The sequence below is a fragment of the Lycium ferocissimum genome, unplaced genomic scaffold (genome assembly GCF_029784015.1).
Source record: "Lycium ferocissimum isolate CSIRO_LF1 unplaced genomic scaffold, AGI_CSIRO_Lferr_CH_V1 ctg10019, whole genome shotgun sequence".
Lineage (NCBI taxonomy): Eukaryota > Viridiplantae > Streptophyta > Magnoliopsida > Solanales > Solanaceae > Lycium > Lycium ferocissimum.
This window is the reverse complement of record NW_026713109.1, coordinates 7964-25419: the sequence shown is the minus strand read 5'-3', so window position 1 is coordinate 25419 and position 17456 is coordinate 7964. Positions and strand designations below refer to the sequence as shown.

Genomic DNA, 17456 nt, shown 5'->3' with positions numbered 1-17456 from the left:
AGCCCCCGACTCGGCCCAAAGGGAAATCTATCAAATCTCTGGGCCCGAATGCCGGGAGGCGCACGGGTCATGGGGTGGCCCGAGGGTTTCAGAAGACCCCCCGTCCGTGCCCACCTCTATACTCGTTCATCGGACCCGAAGACCTAGCCCTTTTCAGCCCCCATCATGCTCGCTTCTTTGTTTGCAAGCTTTCTTCAAAATTTTTGAGCGTGGGCTTGAGGGGCAAATCCATATTATTTTGGGAGAGACGCGCCAAACATCTATCCATCAAATGTGGCCCTAGGCCTTTCAAAAACCCAAAAGGCCCCTCGATCACCCATATCCGCCCCCGGGCCCGGGCCCTTTCCCCAGCCAAAATTTAACCCGGGAGACAAATTTTCCCCAGCCCCCGCCGAATTTCCCGGGGAAAAAATCCCGGGAAAAATTTTGTAAACCAAACCCTTGCCATCCCGGGAGGAGGCGCATTTGTTACCCCCCGTATTTCCCGTAGTGGGAGTATTCAAAATAAGCTTGGCAGGGGGATGATTTTTAATTTTCCCCTTTTTGATTTTGTCTCAATGAAAGATGATATTCATTTTTTTGGGAAAATAATTTGTTGGGGGTAAGTTTGGGAAAAAGGAAAAATTAGAGAATGAAAGTTAAAAAAAATTTGGGACCAAAGACGAAAGGAAAGGGGCCATTATTTAAAAAATTGGCCAAAATTCATGATTTTTTCCTAGCCGCTGCGTGGGTCGCTGAAGGAGGGGTCACGGCCACATGGTTGGCTATTATGAAAAGAGAAAGATGATCAAGTCATCTTCATCATTCACTTTATCTCCTAGAAAGTTCAAGAGAATGAGAGAAAAAAGAAGGGAGAACCTAGAGGAGAGGGTCACGAACCCATTACATAAAAATTTGCCATGAAAAATTGTTTTCTCTAAGCTTTCATGCTAATTGGAGGTCCTTGTTATCGTGGAGTAGTTGATGGAACAAGAGAACCACTCTCCGTTTTGCAAAGAACAAGCTTAGCCTAGAGTTGGAAGAAAGCAGATGGAAGGGTGAGGTTCTATCCTTTTTGCATGTTTATGGGTGATGTGTGCATGTTGTGGTACGTAGAAAAGGATGGAATTCATGAATATATGGATGTTAGTGTGTTGTGTGTATGTGGCCGTGTGTTGTGTGTGTTGTATGGAGATAGTGAACTAATTGTATATAGCTTGTTTGTATGTTGTTGTGGTGTGTAGAAAATGATTGAAACTCGCCCAAGGTGTTGGAGTTGAGGTTGGGCCGTACGTAATGGAAAGAAAGTGAAGAACAAGTTTTATTTAGTGTGTTTTGGTTGTCGTCGTCTTGAATGCAATGATGTAAATGAGAGCTTAATGTGCCAAGTTGGTGTTGTAATCGTTGATGGGCTTCATTTAGAACATTAAGAAGTTTTAATATAGTTTCGTAAGATTTGTGGAAGATAATGTTGTCAACGTGTGAATTGTTGGTATAGTTGATGAATTTGAAAGGAAAGAAATGCGTTGTTGATATTTCCTTGGACTTGGAAAGCTTCGGGGTTGCCTTATGTTTTGTTTGGGTTGTTTTGAATAATTTCGTGGATTGTGGGAAATGTTATTGATTTGTGTATGAAAGGTTTGAATTGTTATTCGAATATGCGATCGTTGACATTAGTTTGGAAATATGTAGTTAAGTTGAATATAATTGGAATGTGTCGAAGTATGTGGAAATGACTTGTTAGTGTTGGGAAGATGCGTTTGAAATTACTTATTAATGTCGTTGGAATGGTTGTTGGTATTGTTGTTGAAGATTTGGCGAGTTAAATTCTCGGGGGCCAAGTTATAGGTGAAGCGCCGCGAAAATTCAGCAGAAAGGTAATGGTTTGGAATTGGATCCTTAGTATCGGACTAATGTTCGATGCTATTGATGTTGTTGTAGATTTTTGAGAAGACGAACTTACGTTGGATTAGCTTAGAAGCAAGCCGTGGTATGTGAAAGCTTACCCTTTCTTTTCTTTTTGGCATGTCTTAGACGGAACTAAGGTATGACATGATTTGTGCCTCGGGTAATTCCATTCGTAAATTTCAAGTAGGTTTGTGAATCGTATTTAGCTTTGTCTTTGTAGGCATCCTTAGTATCGGACAGCCGTGTTTGTATGTTCTTGATATGGTTGAGTTTGAAATATTGTGTAAGCGATTCGTATAAGTTCCTCGATGTTCGTATCTTTAACGCGGTTGAGTTATGACCACTTATGTCTTTTGTAGGATTAAACTTTTAAGGTGTTTGAAAAGAGTTCTATTTTTTAAAAAAAATCTTGTTTTCAAAAGAGACCCGTTCCAAAACGACTTTAAAACTACGAACGTCCGTAACTTTTTGTTACCACCTCGAAACGCCCCAAACATAATATGTAAGTTCATAAGGCATCACACTCTCCCTACCCCTCGTAGTCGGGCTCGGACGGGGGTCGGCAAGACTACCGTGGGGCCCGCGGCCTTTCTATGCTACCTTTATGGATTTTCGGAAAATTTAACATTTTCTTCACTATGATTATTTATTTTTTGTCGAGTTGGAAATAAGATTTTACGCCTATGATTTTGATGCGTAACAACGGTTTCTAAAAGGATTCGGTTTGACATGCCCCGAGCGAGATTCGGAGAAACTAGTTTTGACTATGGTTTTGGATTTTTCAGCAGGGTTCGTTTTGATTATTCGGTTGAGTCTGGTTGATGATGTATCGACATGCGTGTGGTTACTTGCGATGTTCCGTTCGTGCGTTTTGTGTTACCTCTTTCCACCGCATCCCGGCCCAGATATAGATCGCGCGCACTATGATATACTCTGGAGCTATCTTGTGTTCGGTTCCCCGACCTCGCCATGTGGAGGGTTGGATTTATGGAGTTATCTTTGTGATATGGCTTATGATGTGTTGTGACGATGTGTTGTGTTCGGGGATACGAGATTGAAACTTCGGTGTTATCTTGTGTTGTGGTGCCGGATAGGGTGGCGACCATTGTCATTCCCGCTGTGTCGCATGGACCGCGTTTGATATGTGATGATGTATACGAGTTTGTTCTCAGGTGACGAGTTTGATCACCGATGGTGAGCGATCCCACATCGGTTCTTGTCATTCCATATGACAAAGATTACGACGCGTTCGGTATGAGTACGCATGATTTGTGTGTTTGATGTAAGTACTTAGATAGTTGGGTTATTACGACTTCACTTTCCGTACTTCCTACTTAGTTACGAGCTCGTTTGATGTATCTTGCTCATTTCACTTTCCGCGCACCCCCAAATGCAGACCACCTTCTTCGGGGTGCGTTTCATGCCACGCAGTACCCACGGATGAGTCGGTGATGCTAGCGAGAAGATCTTTCAGGACTCGGATTGGCGAGCTCCATTTCTCTCCGTGAGGCCGCCGAGTCGCAGTGCTTTGTATGGTGTTCGGTTATGATAGAGACTTTGGAAGGCATGTCGAGTGTATGATATGTCGGGTACATTTTGTAACGGCTATGTGTTTTATGTGTTTGTATGCATTATGCTCCGATGTGTTTGGCAAGCGGCTATATAAGCCGAAGTTCGTTATGCCTCACATTACGTTTTCATACGATTGCGAGATTTTATTTGGTTTGGAAAAAAAAAAAAAACGAAAGGCATGTTTGTTTTCCGAAAAATTCTCATATCGTGTGTATGTTATGTTTTGTGGGCCCAAGGTGGTCTGAGTGTTACGTTAATCGGCCGGTTCGCTTCGGCAGAAGGGCTCGGGTGCCATCATACCCTATCGGAAATTGGGGTGTGACATAAGATACTTGAATGACTCAATACGATTGGTGAATCAACCACGATTCTGGAATACTAATCTCTCTGTGATAAACTCAAGTCTTAAACGAATGTTCATGAGAAACTGTTAGAATAATTAGTTAGTTATTTACTTTCTACATTAGTTTACAAAACAATAAAAACATTTTACATGCGTACTTGCATAATTAGTAGTAATAGTAAATTCTCATTTAATCGTTGATCACAAGTCTCTGTGGATATTGATATCCGACTATTAAAGTCACTATATTACTTTACAGCGAATAAGATCCTTGTGTGTGTGTTGGGAGCAAAACAACGCACACGCAAGAACTACCAATAATTCCCCCACCCTCCCCTACAGAAAGTTTAATTAAATAAAAAGAAAAGCATAATTGTGTGCAAGTGTCAGTCATTAAACCCCGCTTAAACCACATTAAATCCTCTTCTTCTCCCACCGTTTAAACCACCAAATAAAACCCACCCATTCTTCATCATATAACTACAGAAAATGATTGTACGTATACACATCACATGCATTATACTGTGTAGTCCAGAATTTTGGGGTTTGGAACTATCTATCTGCACAACAAGTACTGAAACAGATTTCTCTCTCTCTATTAGTAGTATTTTTCTTCACACAAAACAATGAACATCTTGCATGGCTCTGATCCAATCCGAATTGAGCTCACTCGTCTTGACAATCAACTCCGAGGTTAGAATCATTTTTATAATCATTTTTTCCTTTTTTTGGGGAATTGGGTTTGAAGAATTTCCATTTTCTTGTCTAATTTTGTGTGATCAATTCTTATTCTTTTTTCTCTTGAAGTTTCTGTTATGAATTGTATTAAGTTTCACTTCACCGCTTTACCTTCCCCCTTTTTTAATACTGCTCCATTTGTTATGTTCTATATTTGGATTTCACTGCTCCTATAAACATGGTAAGTATGACCATGATTTCTATTTTCAATTGTTAGTGTTTGCTTTGATGAAAAGAAAATAAAATGGTTTTTTTTTTTGCACCCATTTGGATTGGGTTCGAAGAAATTTCTTCGTTCCTTTGTGCAATTATGTGATTACTTCCTCTTTTTTTGCCAGCTTTGTCATTTCTTATCTGTCCTTTTATTTTTCTATTGGATTTCAATTACATCCACAAATTACTATTGTCATCCTTTCTTTTTATTTTATTTTTAAAATTATGGGGAAGTTTGAAATTGAGGCATTATTGTTGTTGTTGCATTCTAAGTGTTTTTTCAATAGAAAATGGTTTGCCGAAAATAGGAAGAAAAAAAAAATTCCATATGGGTTATGATTAAACTTTTATGGTGAAGCTGTTTCTCCAGACTGTTTACTGATGTTAAAAAGCTTTGATTTTGAGGCAGTTTTGGATTTATGTTGACAATCTACTTGACAAAAAGTTCAAATTTGGAGCAGTTTTTTAATTTTCATCATCTTTTTTCGCGAATGGTGTTGATAACTTGCCTGAGAGTTCTTTTTTTATTTCTCTCTTCTTGTGAACTACTTTTTTGGTTTGTTTCGCTATTTAAAAAAAAAAAAAAAAAAAAAAAAAACATTAATTTGCTGTGGAAAACAGAAAAAGATGTATGAGGGTTGCTCACATGGAATATTTGAAAACTTGTGACATCAAAAGCTAATAAAGACAAATTAGAATTGTGAAGGTTGTTTTCTTTGAGTGGAAAAATGCTAAAATATAATATTTGTTGTTGCATGTGAATATGTTCATTGGTGATAATGGAGCCAATTTTGTTGGTCCCCTACTTATAGGTCCTCTTGTGATCTCTTCAGATGGTCCAATTGATGAACATTCGCACATTCTAGTAAGTTTACGTGCCAAAGTTGGTGTTCTCGTATGTCTTCTTGTGACCTGTTCATCATAGTAAATTTGATGAATGTTCTGCATTCGTAGGTCTTCCTGTGACCTTATCTTACAGCCCATATGATGAAGATTGCACATTTCTTCCCTTTTTGTTTCATCCCAACATGGATTGAATCTGATGAATGTAAGCATATTCTAGCAAAATAATTTCTGCGATGAAGAGGGTACAATTAGATATATTGGCAAAATGGATTAAGAAAAGATAAATATAAAAAAGAATTACGAATCCAACTGTGATCTATTGAAGGTGGCATATGAAGAAGGGTGATCATGTTAGCCACAAAGAGGTGATTATTTATTACATGGCTAATAATTGGAGTGCTTTGATGTAGGATTCTAGAAGCAATATTTAACAAACATGCTATAACAAATGTCTCGATACAATGGCTTAGCTGCCCACAATTTGCAATATTAATGGGTTTTGAATGATAAGCTGGATACTAAAATGAATCAAAAAACATACTAACATCTGTTGTACCTAAAATATTTCAGAACTAAAACGTAAGCACCTTCAGGAATTTAGGTTCATGGGATTACCTTTTGACTCTTACGAACGTCTTACTTGAAGCTACTCTGAGTATCCTTAAACAGGAAAGAGTTTGTTCACAAATTAAATATTGGGTGTGTTACTCTTAGGTGAAACTTAAATCAACCGTGATCAACTATGCATTTTCCTTTCCGGAGGGGCATGCTTCTGTCCCTCTCTTGCTTTTTCTTTCCTTTTATTCTCCTTTATGGGTTTTTTTTTCCTGGCACAACTATAGTTTCTACATACCACTTACTTATTTTTTTTTCTTGATAAGTCTCTACATACTTCTTACCGGAGCTAAAGGTCTGTACAACCTTGCAGACAAAGATAGAGAATTGGGGGAGGCACATGGAGAGATCAAGTCTTTGAAGTACTCAGAACGCCTTAAAGAAAAGGCAGTTGAGGAGGTATGGAAACCTATATGAAAATATCGAATCATTTAAAAATTGATATAGCTATACCTAATACAGAATAAAAGTAACTAATTGCAATTTTCCTAATATAAATTGATCTATTACTTTAATTTGCTATAGTTTTTTCAACTCCATCCAGTGAAATTGAATGTTTACCTTTTCATTTAGTTAATGATAAAATAATGTGCACTTTACAGACAAGAAAGGTTTTATCTCACTTAATACAAAATAAGTTGTATGGATCTTGTACGGTACGCGCACAACCTTTTCTCTAGTCCATTCCTTCTTGTAGAATCATTAATGCACTTTTTGCTACACTCCCTCAACACTTCTCTTGATTCTAAATTGGGCAGACAGTAAATTTTATGTTTAAACTGCCTTTGTCTAACTTTCCCAATAATAACAAAAGCTACACTTAATCTTTGAGGTAAATAACTAAGGTAACTTGGGAAGATTAGAAGGAAACAAATGCCAGGGTGAAATTAAACTCTGTGGTTTCAACCTGACAATAGAAAAGGGTGTAATAGAATAATAAATAAAAGGCCAAACCCATCGACGTATGTGGTCGTCCACTTCTTTCACTTCGAAAGACTTAAAGTGACCCTTATTCCATTTAGACACTTCGGGGTGAGTCATTTCTATTCCACTTAGACACTTTTTGCACAACTTATCGGAGCAAAACCAACACCAAAGGGGGTGCCACCTCATTGCACATCCAACCAGCCCAAAAGCCCCAATTTTTAATGGTCAAAACTCCACGAATTTACAAGTTAGTGAATTTACAATTAAAATGAGTTGACACAATTTAATTGAGTTGGCACAATTTAAATGAGCTGACACAATTTAATTGGCCACTTAATCCACGTAGGAGACGACTGGTGTTGGTTTTGCTCCGATAACGGTGCAAAAAGTGTCTAAGTGGAATAGGAATAGCCACCTGAAGTGTCTAAATGGAACAAGGGCCACTTTAGGTGCTTAAGTGGAAGAAGTGGACGACCACGGGTGTTTGTCGATGGGTTTGGGCTAAATAAAAGGAATGTCTGTGTATAGTTAATTTAAGTACACCATTTAGAGTATGGTCCATCCGTATAATTTAAACCCCTGAACTAAATTCAACAGTTATATCTTAACTTTCGTTTGACCATACATTGCAAGGTCAATTTAAACTTCGCTATATGGATCTTATGAAGCATTTTGCTTCGGTTCATAATGGAATTAGTCAAAGGAAATATTTATGATCTGATGACTGGATTTGTCGTTGAAGCTGCTGAATGTTTCATTCGTGACCTGGTCTTGGTAAAATGCCCTTGTCCCTGGAATCCGATAACTATTTATCCAGATCAAAAGTTCGAAGCTTAGTAAGTTTGGTGTCCAAATCTGTGAATCTTGGTTAAATAGCTCTAATTCTGTATGGTGAAGGCTCAAAGGAACAAAGTGCTTCCTAAAAGAATTAGTCAAAAGAATATTTATGACCCGATGGCTGGATTTGTCGTTGAAGCTGCTGAATTTGTCAGCCGTGTTCTGGTCTTGAAATGCCACTATGTATGGAATCTCATAACTATTTATCCATATCAAAAGTTAGCAAATCAAGAAGTCTGGTCTTCCTAGAGTCTGTAAATCTTTGTTAAAATGCCTATCATCTCTGGAATCTGATAGTTGATTATCCATAACAAAACTTAGCACCTTAGAAGTCTGGTGACCAAGAGTCAGTAAATCTTGGTTAAAGAGCTGTAACGCTGTAAGACGAAGAGTCAAAGGAACATAATGGATCACTTTTCTATTTATTTAATGGATCACTCGGGTAGGATGTTGAAGTTAGCCTCTTCAAATTAAAAAAAAAGTGTAGAATTATTGCAGTCTTTTTTATTCACTAAAATTGATGTACGACATCTTTACGTGTAAGGTTCATATCTTTCCATGATGACTGCTAAAGAAAATGCCATCAGATTTCAACATATCACTATGTAATTCGAAGTTTCAGCCATTTGAGCAAGTCTACCTTTGGTTTTTTTTAGCAGGAGCATATAACCGGCAGCATTCTGTACATTTCTGTAGAACTCAACAGTTGCACCAAATTTATACTATGTCCTAAATATACATTGGCACTTTTTCAAGTAAAGAAAAAAAGAATAATGAAGCGAACTTTATGTTATTGACGTCCTTTTTCCTTTTCCTTGGATGCTTTTGCAGCTAAATGATGAGCTAAAGAAAGTAGCTGAAAAGCTGAAAAAAACAGAGGCTCTTCTTGAAAACAAGGTACATGTTTTGCTACTGTTATCACATGTCCTTAATATTTTTTCATGACTAGTTTCTTTCCCTTTATTCTTCTATGACCGTGAGACAGCCTATTGTAACTAACTGAGAAAAAGGAAAATGACTAAGAATTTGGAGCCTAATCATTCAGAATTATGGATTTATCGAGACTTTTTGATATTTCAGAACCTTGAGATTAAGAAAATAAATGATGAGAAAAAGGCAGCGGTGGCTGCACAATTTGCTGCAGAAGCTACTCTTCGGAGAGTTCATACCGCACATAAAGATGATGAAATGCCGCCCATTGAGGTAATCATCACACCCCTGGAGGCAGAGTTAAAGCTGACCAGATTAGAGGTACGCATCGCCTTTGGTATTCTTCGTTGTTCTTGAGAATTACTCATGATGCTACCTTGGTGAAGTTCGGTGTTGCTATTTCTTTCAAAATTAAAAAGTTTGCCTCTTGTGACTCCGCTTGCAGATAGCAAAGTTGCAGGATGACAATAAAGCACTAGATCGACTTACAAAATCTAAAGAAGCCGCTCTACTGGAGGCAGATCGAACTGTTCAAATGGCATTGGCAAAGGCTGCTTTGGTTGATGACCTGCAAAATAAAAATCAAGATCTAATGAAACAGATAGAAATATGCCAGGTTTTGCAGACACTAAAGTTCCTTCAGTTTGTAATTTCAATGGGAAGCGTACTTTCATTTTAGCTGTCACTATCAAGATTTCGGTGTAAGCATTTAGATTCCTATTGCAGGAAGAGAATAAGATATTGGACAAAATGCATAGACAGAAGGTTGCAGAGGTTGAAAAGCTAACACAAACTGTCCACGAGCTTGAGGAAGCTGTATTGGCTGGTGGAGCTGCAGCAAATGCTGTACGAGAATACCAGAGAAAAGTGCAAGAACTTAATGTAAGTGGCTGTCAACTTCTTATTTTTAAATTCAGTAACTGTCATATTTTGAGGTTGACTAAATCTTATGGTTTATAGGAGGAGAAAAGAATCCTAGATCGTGAGCTAGCCCTTGCAAAGATTTCTGCAAACAGAGTAGCTGTTGTTGTTGCCAATGACTGGAAAGATGCCAATGACAAAGTAATGCCTGTAAAACAATGGCTTGAAGAAAGAAAATTTTACCAGGCATGTATACATTAGCTTTCTTTGATTACACTTTCTAAAAAAACCTTAGGTTAACTGTCATAATAGTGCAATATAAAAGAACCTTCATTGTAATAAACAAGGATTGTTGCACGAATCAACCTGAACTAACTGTTGTTCTGTCTTTAATATATATGAGTAATTACTAATAGAACACAGGTTGCCTTCCTGGACTTGGGATCCTTGTTTGGAAACATAGTTCTTGCTAAAAGCAAGTCAATATCCTCTATACTCTGACCCTTTTGTTGCTTATTTTATTTCCATGTCCAACTTTTTCTTCTTTTTCCTTGAAATGGAAATTTCTTCACCTCACTATTTAATTAGTCTTAGTTATATGGACCTACTTCTGCTCTTGGAATTTTCAAATTAATCAAAATGTGAGGTCAGTTAAGACAGATAAATGGGACTAAAGGAGTTAACTTTAAAGGAGAGTGGACCTTCAACCACAAAATGTGAGGTCAGATGAAAGTTCTATCTAACTTGCTTTCTCTGGATCTGCAACCATAGTAATTAGATGGCCAAACCCATCGATAGACACCTGTGATCGTCCGGTTCTTTCACTTGAACACCTCAACTAAGTCTTGTACCTATTGAGCACTCAGACTACATTGAATTTGTTCCAATTAGACATTTTTTGACAATCAACTAAAATTACAAAGTGTGTGTAACATATTCGCGATGATGTAGCATAATGAGTAATTAAAAGAGGACATGTGGCATTTGGGTGCAAAGTAAAAAATTATAAAATAAAAAATTTATTTTTCAGCAAAAATAAATTAAAAAACCTATTATCTAAATCCCACCCCTACTGGACCACCGGTGAACCACCACGTATCACCAATACTACCTGCTCCGATGAACTCTAAGCAATGAGACACGACGAACTCTAAGAAATGAGACATTGCTCATTTCCCCTCTCCCCGTTGCTCCCTCGTCACTCTCATGCCAAAAATAAACCAGATCCGTCGAAGCCAAGTTTGACGCTGGCGATCTCTGGCCCAACGACAACGAACAAGTTCGACGCCGGTGATCTCTGGCCCAACGACAGCGAAGAAGTTCGACACCTGCGATCTCCGGCCGACCCTTTCTTACTGAAGACTATAATTTCAATAATTTCAATTCCAAAGTCAAGCTCTATAACAAATTGACAATAAGAGTTCTGGGAATTTTTTGTCCAAAGCTTCAAATGAATTTTAATGGAGTCTTCAAATTTTCATATGAACATTCTTCATCCAAAGTGACAAACCAGTGCCTTAATCAAGAATTTTAGCACAAGTACACAACTACCGTTCATTTCAATTAAAATTTAGCCAACAAAATTGAATTCCAAATCTGGGTTTTCACCAACGTTCAAAGTGTTTGAATAGTGATTTTCCGGCGAGATTCCGACAAAGATAGCCGGATTTTTCTTTCCCTTTTCTTTCAATTTTCCTGTTTTTTTCTTCCATATTCCTGTAAGGTTTTCCAAATTTAGTGTGGTGGTGGTCGGGTGGTGGTGGAAGGTGGAGTAGGTGGCAGGAATAAAGAGTGAGGTACAAGGAGAAAAAAAAAATATTCAGCTAAAAAACTCCTCACGTGCTCAGTATTGGTGTAACACACACAATGTGCCAAGTCAGCAAAAAGTGTCTAAATGGCACAGTCGGGTCCTACCTCAGGTGTCTAAATGAAACAAAGTTTAGTTGAGGTGTTCAAGTAAATGAACCGGACAACCACAGGTGTCTATCAATGGGTTTGGCCTAATTAGATAGTAGAGTAAACTAAGTGTTACCTTGTGGATATCAGATATATCATATGAACATTCACATGTACTCAGCAAGTATGATGCTCGACATTCAGGAAACTATATCTTTCTGTATATGTTTTTGCAGGGAGAAATGCAACAGCTTAAAGATAAACTGGCGAATGCAGAGCGTGCTGCAAAAGCAGAAGCACAGTTAAAGGTGAGAACATAAATGGTTCAGAAAATTATACTGCTTTGTGCTTATTGTGTACATGCTACCAATTGCACTTCATGTCCTTGATTCCCCAGGAAAAGTGCCAATTACGATTTAAAGTTTTGGAAGAAAGGCTTAAGGTGTCTCCAAATGTTACTTCTCGCACTGCGGCTGAAGGAAGAAGCATAGGCAATGTGCGCTCAAGGCGTATGTCCCTCGGAAGAGTTGAAAATTTGTCTAGACCTCAAATGGTTCTTTATCACGTAAAACAAGTTTTCAATCTGGATCATCCCAGTCAAATGATGCTAGCTTATTGTTAAAACAAGCAAAGAACTTGTCGGGATCATTTCATGGAGGTAGCAGATCAGAGGGTAAGGATAAACCAGTCCAGCTCACGGATCAGAAAGAAAATGGACATAGTGATACCAGCGGAGAGTCCCAGAGCAATGAAATAGTAAGTACACATGAGAATGGTGATCTGAATGTTGCTGAGAAAATGAAGTTGCAAAATGAAGATTATGTTTCTGGAGCATTGTACGATATGCTTCAGAAAGAGGTTATTGTTCTACGCAAAGCTTGCAATGCGAAAGATCATAGCCTTAAGGACAAAGACGAAGCTATTGAGGTTCCATACTCTGTTTTTCTGAACTCCACAATTAGCTAGCACACACACCCACCCACACAAACAACCCACCCATTGTTTTTTCTCTCATTTGGCTTAGCTTCAAGTGAAATATGCAGATGTTGGCAAAGAAGGTTGAAACATTAAACAAGGCAATGGAAATTGAGGCCAAAAGGATGCGTAGAGAAGTTGCAGCCATGGAAAAGGAGGTTGCTGAGATTCGTAATGACAAGGAGTATGATCAAAGGCTAAAGCGCAGTAGCTCTGCCAAGGGAGCCATGATTGGTCATACACTTCCACAAAGGTGAAGCTCGAAACCCCTCCCCTCCCCTAATCAAATTGCTGAATACACAACGCTCAATAAGGATTACATTCACTCATATGTGTTACTATATCTGCATGCGCAGAGGGAAAGCAAGAGCCTCAAAGCTAAAATTACCTGAGGTAACATGCCTTGAATGCATTTTGAACTTATAGATTGGTTCAGTTGATGCCCTGTCAGTATGCAGATTCTTCATGGTTCTTGAAAGAGAACTTATAGCATCATCTCTATCTAAAGTTTATGTAGGTTTAAGTTAAAACACTAGACACTTTACGGTGACACCTAATTTTGGCCGACGTGCTTAAAATTAGCGTTTTGGGGGGCCCTGATTCGTTAAAGAGCACGAAACACATTTTTTACATTTTTTTAACAATTTATTGATGATTATCCTTATTTTAGGAATTTTATCAATTTATTGTCATTTTTCAAGAATCATTATTTTGCACATGTACAGCGTAATACTACCATTTTTTTTTGTGTAATTAATAATTGTCTCTTAATTTTTATAGCAATACATTTTTATATCTTACACATTAATATATATATATATATATATATATATATATATATATATATATATATATATATTTTTTATTATTTTTTTTTTTACTTACGTTATTATTTATACATGTATTAATTAACTATATTTTAGTACAGTCCGACGGTATAGAAAATCGGAGCAATTAATTTTTTTTTTTTAAAATATGACATTTGAGATGATGGGTTGGGGACAAGAAGGTATGGCTCTATATTTTTTTGGATAATAAAATGGATCATTTTATGTTATAAAAGAAGGGGAGGGGTTTAATTTTATTGGGATCCAACACATATTTGCACAACACACAAGCACATATCAGATCTTCTTTTTTTCCTCTCCCCCTAAACCCTAAACATTTTTCTCCCCCCTCTCTCTTTCCAGCCGCCGCCGCCCCCGCCGGAGCTCCGAGCTCCGGCGACGCACCAAAATCACCCCGCACACCTCTTTCGGCGACGCACCCAAAAACAGCCCTCTTCCCCGCCACTTCTCTCCCCACTTTTTCTCCCTCTCTCTCAAACAGCCGCCCATCTCCACCTCCTTATTTCTCCAACCCAACAGCCGCCCATCTCCACCAATTCACACCCCACATCTTCCATTTTCCATCTCCCACCGACCAGCTTCCTTTTGGTAGTACTTTTGAAATATCCCCCAAAAAAAATAAATAAATAAATAAATAAAAGTTGTTGCCATTGATGTAATGTTGATAGCAACAACAACAGTTGTAATAATCCCCCTGTTCCATTTCAAGTGGCCACTAAATGGCTATGCAAAAAAAGATGCTGTCTTTCTAAGGAGCAGTGATGATACTGCTATAAAGATTCCATTTTTTTCAAAAAGGCAGTGATGACATTGCTATTTCTGGGCTGATTAATAAATAATTCTGTTACTTTTTGAGATCTAGTTTGATCACTGTTTATTCTATTTTTCTTCATCTCTTATGTTTGAGCCTTATTTGGCTTTTGGGTTTTCAATATTTTGGTGGATCAAATGATAAATGCATCAGCTTTCATATAAATCTGCTCCGTTTTTTTTTTTCTCTGCCAATTTCAGAATTTTGATCGTTTGAAGTTTAATTAAAAAAAAAAACAAGTTTTTATTGGTGGGGTTCTTTGAAATCTGCAATATCACAAGGCTTTTTGAGGATTAAGCTAGAAATTCCATCAAGTATTGGCACAAAAATTTGACCACAGCTATTCTGATTATAGATTGTTTGAGCAATTCAATTGCAAATCAAGATATGTGATGATTTGTCGCCTTTCCAATGTTCGTAGCCCACGTGGCCGATGAAGAAATTTCCGTCGATTTCCAAGGCCTTCCATGTACAAAGACGGGTTTTTATTTTAAGTTTATTCATTATTTCTTTATTCATCCGATAGTTATTTATTTTCTTACTAACATTTTTATTAAGTCTCATGCAGGTATCCGGAGTTACCTTTTTGAAGATGACACTCAAAAGAAGTTCAAATAGCTTCTTAAATTCTCTGTTTATATTTTGTTTACATTCTTACAAGCATAAAATATAGTGAAACTTTACTTTTTCTAGGGTGCAGGTTGATGGTATTTATTTATGATCTGTTTAAGTGATTTAAATTTTATGTGTTTTAGATAAATTAATATTAGGCGCTATTATTTTTCGTAGCTAATATTCTTATAGTTATCATGTTTCGCTAGAGTTTTAATTCAATAGCTTAGCACACTTAAGTAAATAAATAAGGTGATTTTCCTCAATATTTAGGCTTTAGAATGTACTCTCATAATTAATTGATTAGGCGTACATACCTAGCTAGTTAAATTAGTTAACTCACCTTGAGTGCAAAATAATTTCATGTCCATTCCTTATACCTTTTTTCACACAAGCTCCTAAGTTGCAGATAACTTTTTTTTTAAAATAATTATTATATCAAATATGTTTTGAATCTTTCTTTTTTTTATTCAAAGGTAAATCGTTCATTGTTAAGTAAATACCTTATGATATATTCATGTAAAGCCAAAATTGTTAGTCACTATAATTGTGCACTTTGTTCACTCGTAAATAATCATGTATACGTATTTTCTACATATGTAAATACTTACATCCTTTATTACGTGAATAGTCATATTAGTTATTCTTTAGTCTAAATTTCATTAATCTTTTTTTATAAATAATAATCAAGCCTTTTTACACATCCCTCGTATAGTTAAATTGGTCAATGGAACCACATTTGTGGATTACGAAGGATGCCTTACACCTTCCCTTCGGAATAATTTGAACCCTTACCTAGAATCTCACTTATTTTCGTAGACCATGTTAAAAAATCGCATATATTAATAATTTATAGGTACCCTAGTATACCTTAAATGCTAGGTGGCGACTCTGTACATAATTAATTATTTCAGAGCTCCATAAGTTGTGCTTTGTTTAGCCTCGGTTAAAAAGGGGTGCAACACTTTCTTTTTCCCACCGTTGGGAATAGGGGTCCCTTGTAAGACACTTTTTCCAGAAAACTATTTCCACAGAGCTCCTTTGAAAATGGGGAAAAGGAAAGTGTAGAAACTTTAAGTTGCTCTCCTTCCACTGGTTAGTTCGGGAGGAAAGAGTTGGGGAAATAGACATTCCTTAGGTGAAAGGATAGAGCATCTTTTGAACCCCTTTCCCAGTCCTCGCACAAAGTTAACACTAGTTTTAATCACTACTGTATTTCTGGCTAGGCAAAGGAAAGATCATATGACAAGAAGAGTGTCATATTTTCCCACACATGTGGGGCCCAAGGAACTTTTTCTTTCCCAGTTCAATTTTACGAGTTCTTAATAAGACAACTCTCTACATCATAGAAATCACAAAACTGTAGATCTAGTGATGGTTTAATTTAGGAATCTGATGATATTTGTTTTACTTTCAATACAGAAACGGCCGGAGCTACAAAAAATTTAACGAACAATGAGGAAAATGGGTGGCATTTCATATCAGAAGGAATATTTCTCCCCTTGAATATTTCCCTTTTCTTCGCATAATCAGTCTGTCTCAGCCTATGCCAGTTTGTAAAGTACTTTAGCTGTTCGGGGACATTAGTTTATTTTCTGTACATGTCTGTACAAATATTTCTATTATTACGAGTAAAGGAAGTGCTTCTCTGTGGAACTGTGGCTAAAGATCGGGATTATATTTCTTATGCAGAGGTATAAAGAATGTTCATCTCATATTTAAGTTAACTAACTGGCAGGATGTAGAACTGTTGAAAAGCAAGAAAAAATTGTACAAGGAGTCCAAAGAACTCTTGGAGTTTGAAATGGATAGTTCAAACTCCAGAAAAATTCATGGAGCGTATTGTTTCCTTCTCGAATTCCAGGACAGTATCATCTAGTTTTCTGGAGTTCCATTTGCATCATTAAGAAAAAAAATTTGGAGTTCCACTTTCACAGTTTCAAACTCAAGGAAAATTTTCTAGAGTTCTCCTTGCACCATTTTGAAAATTTCCTATAGTTTTACTTGCACCATTTCGAACTTAGGATCTGGAGTTTTACTTGCACCATTTTGAATTCAAGGAAAATTTCGTTGGTGGTACCTACAATGCCATAGTTCTAAATGTACAAAGAAATCTTAGAAGGATAATTAACATGGGTTGTATACTTGTATCTCAGTAAATAATTCAGTCCAAAGAAAACTATGGTAGGGTAATTTCATGAGTGGTATTGATACAATTCGAGATATGGATGATAGCAGAATATAAAAATAATAGTAACGGAAAGCAAGAACTAAGATATATTTTTGGTTAAAAGTACTCGAAATAGCCTGAATAATCAAAGACAAGAAAATTCAGAACCCAAGGCGAATGTCTCAAGCAACAACTGGGAAGTAACTCATTCGCCTCCAAAGAACGAAGAAGTGAACCCTAGATGTAAAGAAAAGAAGAAGATTACCATTAAGAATCCAAATCTTCAAAGACACGTAAACCGAAGTTGAATGTGAACCAACAGGTCCCAAATCTCTCTCAAGACTTTCCTAATAAACTCAAAATAGGCCAACTGAC

General features: G+C 37.1%; 1 pseudogene; it reads left to right on the top strand.

Annotated features, from left to right (window-relative positions):
- The first annotated feature begins 4214 nt into the window (after positions 1-4214).
- On the top strand, positions 4215-16645 carry LOC132041373 (microtubule-associated protein 70-2-like; annotated as a pseudogene).
- The last annotated feature ends 811 nt before the right edge of the window (positions 16646-17456 follow it).